We start from the raw sequence: 5,388 nt of genomic DNA on the forward strand, positions 1-5,388 counted from the left end.
GAAACTCTCATCCTTCATGAATCTGTAGTTATCCTCCGTTTGCCCGATGCGTTTTTGTTATTTTTTTCGGGAAAGTATGGAAAAATACAATTCTTTCTATACATTGTTGGAAAGAGGAGCAAAAAACCTACAATTTGGCATGCCAAACACTTATCTAGGACATGCGAAACTCTCATCCTTCATGAATCTGTAGTTATCCTCCGTTTGCCCGATGCGTTTTTGTAATTTTTCCGGGAAAGTATGGAAAAATACGATACTTTCTATACATTTTTGGAAAGAGGAGTAAAAAATCTACAATTTGACATGCCAAACACTTATCTAGGACATACGAAACTCTCATCCTTCATGAATCTGTAGTTATCCTCCGTTTGCCCGATGCGTTTTTGTAATTTTTCCAGGAAAGTATGGAAAAATACAATACTTTCTATACATTGTTGGAAAGAGGAGCAAAAAACCTACAATTTGACATGCCAAACACTTATCTAGGACATGCGAAACTCTCATCCTTCATGAATCTGTAGTTATCCTCCGTTTGCCCGATGCGTTTTTGTAATTTTTCCGGGAAAGTATGGAAAAATACAATTCTTTCTATACATTGTTGGAAAGAGGAGCAAAAAACCTACAATTTGACATGCCAAACACTTATCTAGGACATGCGAAACTCTCATCCTTCATGAATCTGTAGTTATCCTCCGTTTGCCCGATGCGTTTTGTAATTTTTCCGGGAAAGTATGGAAAAATACGATACTTTCTATACATTGTTGGAAAGAAGAGTAAAAAATCTACAATTTGACATGCCAAACACTTATCTAGGACATACGAAACTCTCATCCTCCATGAATCTGTAGTTATCCTCCGTTTGCCCGATGCGTTTTTGTAATTTTTCCGGGAAAGTATAGAAAAATACGGTACTTTCTCTACACTGTTGGAAAGAGGAGCAAAAAACCTACAATTTGACATGCCAAACACTTATCTATGACCTACGAAACTCTTATCCTTCATGAATCTGTAGTTATCCTCCGTTTGCCCGATGCGTTTTTGTAATTTTTCCGGGAAAGTATGGAAAAATACGATACTTTCTATACATTGTTGGAAAGAGGAGTAAAAAATGTACAATTTGGCATGCCAAACACTTATCTAGGACATACGAAACTCTCATCCTTCATGAATCTGTAGTTATCCTCCGTTTGCCCGATGCGTTTTTGTAATTTTTCCGGGAAAGTATGGAAAAATACGATACTTTCTATACATTGTTGGAAAGAGGAGTATAAAATCTATAATTTGACATGCCAAACACTTATCTGCGACATACGAAACTCTCATCCTTCATGAATCTGTAGTTATCCTCCGTTTACCCAATGGGTTTTTGTAACTTTTCCGGGAAAGTATGGAAAAATACGATACTTTCTATACATTGTTGGAAAGAGGAGTATAAAATCTATAATTTGACATGCCAAACACTTATCTGCGACATACGAAACTCTCATCCTTCATGAATCTGTAGTTATCCTCCGTTTGCCCGATGCGTTTTTGTAATTTTTCCGGGAAAGTATGGAAAAATACAATTCTTTCTATACATTGTTGGAAAGAGGAGCAAAAAACCTACAATTTGACATGCCAAACACTTATCTAGGACATGTGAAACTCTCATCCTTCATGAATCTGTAGTTATCCTCCGTTTGCCCGATGCGTTTTTGTAATTTTTCCGGGAAAGTATGGAAAAATACGATACTTTCTATACATTGTTGGAAAGAGGAGTAAAAAATCTACAATTTGACATGCCAAACACTTATCTAGGACATACGAAACTCTCATCCTCCATGAAGCTGTAGTTATCCTCCGTTTGCCCGATGCGTTTTTGTAATTTTTCCGGGAAAGTATGGAAAAATACGATACTTTCTATACATTGTTGGAAAGAGGAGTATAAAATCTACAATATGGCATGCCAAACACTTATCTAGGACATGCGAAACTCTCATCCTTCATGAATCTGTAGTTATCCTCCGTTTGCCCGATGCGTTTTTGTAATTTTTCCGGGAAAGTATGGAAAAATACAATTCTTTCTATACATTGTTGGAAAGAGGAGCATAAAACCTACAATTTGACATGCCAAACACTTATCTAGGACATGCGAAACTCTCATCCTTCATGAATCTGTAGTTATCCTCCGTTTGCCCGATGCGTTTTTGTAATTTTTCCGGGAAAGTATGGAAAAATACGATACTTTCTATACATACATTGTTGGAAAGAAGAGTAAAAAATCTACAATTTGACATGCCAAACACTTATCTAGGACATACAAAACTCGCATCCTTCATGAATCTGTAGTTATCCTCCGTTTGCCCGATGCGTTTTTGTAATTTTTCCGGGAAAGTATGGAAAAATACAATTCTTTCTATACATTGTTGGAAAGAGGAGCAAAAAACCTACAATTTGACATGCCAATCACTTATCTAGGACATGCGAAACTCTCATCCTTCATGAATCTGTAGTTATCCTCCGTTTGCCCGATGCGTTTTTGTAATTTTTCCGGGAAAGTATGGAAAAATACGATACTTTCTATACATTGTTGGAAAGAGGAGTAAAAAATCTACAATTTGACATGCCAAACACTTATCTAGGACATACGAAACTCTCATCCTCCATGAATCTGTAGTTATCCTCCGTTTGCCCGATGCGTTTTTGTAATTTTCCGGGAAAGTATGGAAAAATACGATACTTTCTATACATTGTTGGAAAGACGAGCAAAAAATCTATAATTTGAGATGCCAAACACTCATCTACATACCAAACTCTCATCCTCCATGAATCTGTAGTTATCCTCCGTTTGCCCGATGCGTTTTTGTAATTTTTCCGGGAAAGTATGGAAAAATACGGTACTTCCTATACATTGTTGGAAAGAGGAGCAAAAAACCTACAATTTGACATGCCAAACACTCATCTACGACATATGAAACTCTCATCCTTCATGAATCTGTAGTTATCCTCCGTTTGCCCGATGCGTTTTTGTAATTTTTCCGGGAAAGTATAGAAAAATACGGTACTTTCTATACATTGTTGGAAAGAGGAGCAAAAAACCTACAATTTGACATGCCAAACACTCATCTACGACCTACGAAACTCTTATCCTTCATGAATCTGTAGTTATCCTCCGTTTGCCCAATGCGTTTTTGTAATTTTTCCGGGAATGTATGGAAAAATACGATACTTTCTATACATTGTTGGAAAGAGGAGCAAAAAATCTATAATTTGAGATGCCAAACACTCATCTACGACATACCAAACTCTCATCCTCCATGAAGCTGTAGTTATCCTCCGTTTGCCCGATGCGTTTTTGTAATTTTTCCGGGAAAGTATGGAAAAATACGATACTTTCTATACATTGTTGGAAAGAGGAGTATAAAATCTACAATTTGGCATGCCAAACACTTATCTAGGATATGCGAAACTCTCATCCTTCATGAATCTGTAGTTATCCTCCGTTTGCCCGATGCGTTTTTGTAATTTTTCCGGGAAAGTATGGAAAAATACAATTCTTTCTATACATTGTTGGAAAGAGGAGCAAAAAACCTACAATTTGGCATGCCAAACACTTATCTAGGACATGCGAAACTCTCATCCTTCATGAATCTGTAGTTATCCTCCGTTTGCCCGATGCGTTTTTGTTATTTTTTTCGGGAAAGTATGGAAAAATACAATTCTTTCTATACATTGTTGGAAAGAGGAGCAAAAAACCTACAATTTGACATGCCAAACACTTATCTAGGACATGCGAAACTCTCATCCTTCATGAATCTGTAGTTATCCTCCGTTTGCCCGATGCGTTTTTGTAATTTTTCCGGGAAAGTATGGAAAAATACGATACTTTCTATACATTGTTGGAAAGAGGAGTAAAAAATCTACAATTTGACATGCCAAACACTTATCTAGGACATACGAAACTCTCATCCTCCATGAATCTGTAGTTATCCTCCGTTTGCCCGATGCGTTTTTGTAATTTTTCCGGGAAAGTATGGAAAAATACGATACTTTCTATACATTGTTGGAAAGACGAGCAAAAAATCTATAATTTGAGATGCCAAACACTCATCTACATACCAAACTCTCATCCTCCATGAATCTGTAGTTATCCTTCGTTTGCCCGATGCGTTTTTGTAATTTTTCCGGGAAAGTATGGAAAAATACGGTACTTCCTATACATTGTTGGAAAGAGGAGCAAAAAACCTACAATTTGACATGCCAAACACTCATCTACGACATATGAAACTCTCATCCTTCATGAATCTGTAGTTATCCTCCGTTTGCCCGATGCGTTTTTGTAATTTTTCCGGGAAAGTATGGAAAAATACAATTCTTTCTATACATTGTTGGAAAGAGGAGCAAAAAACCTACAATTTGACATGCCAAACACTTATCTACGACCTACGAAACTCTTATCCTTCATGAATCTGTAGTTATCCTCCGTTTGCCCAATGCGTTTTTGTAATTTTTCCGGGAATGTATGGAAAAATACGATACTTTCTATACATTGTTGGAAAGAGGAGCAAAAAATCTATAATTTGAGATGCCAAACACTCATCTACGACATACCAAACTCTCATCCTCCATGAATCTGTAGTTATCCTCCAAAACCTTACAACAGCACGGAGGATAAATGGAGGATAACTACAAACCGCTCAAATAAATGAACTCTAACTTAAAAAGAATTCAAAAAAAAAAACAGGAAGTGGGTTATATCTGTGGTATAACCGCAAGGGTGATGTAGGACTACCGTTGATTTAGTGATCATTAGTTTTTAGTTGCATTAGAATCAATTCTGAATGAATCAATATTTGGGGGACTTCGAGAGCGTCACGTTGGAGGCACAATATTCAACAAAAGAAGCAATCACACAAAAATTGTTAATACATAAAACATTGCTTGTGTTGTGATATGATTCGTATTCCATTTCCAATAGACAAAATATCTGTTGCATCAATCAGTCTACATAATTTTTGCGGTCGCTCATCCTTTCTCACAACACCATTTTTCGTTTGAGAAATTGTTCAGTGAACATCGTTTGCCAGTGCGCGTAGAGCGGGAATTCCTTCTTAAGATTCATTCAATTGCCGAAAGACGTGGTCTTACGTTGATCGCACTTGATAGAAAAATTACAATCCAAATGTATTCGATCATTTAAAAATTAAAAAATAAAACCCATAAAATAAACTCTTTCGCTTGAATGTATTTTTCAATTCCAAGGGAACTGGCAGATTATTTTACAGCAACGATTACATCTTTCCGGAATCTTTTCGATGCTTGATGGCAACCAAACGAAAATAGTTCCGCGCGTGTATGGGTTTGTGTGGCGGCTGCTCCGATGTCTCAAGCGGAACCGTTTTTCGATGC

This window comes from Toxorhynchites rutilus, chromosome 1 (assembly GCF_029784135.1).
Source record: "Toxorhynchites rutilus septentrionalis strain SRP chromosome 1, ASM2978413v1, whole genome shotgun sequence".
NCBI classification, from domain to species: Eukaryota; Metazoa; Arthropoda; class Insecta; order Diptera; family Culicidae; genus Toxorhynchites; species Toxorhynchites rutilus.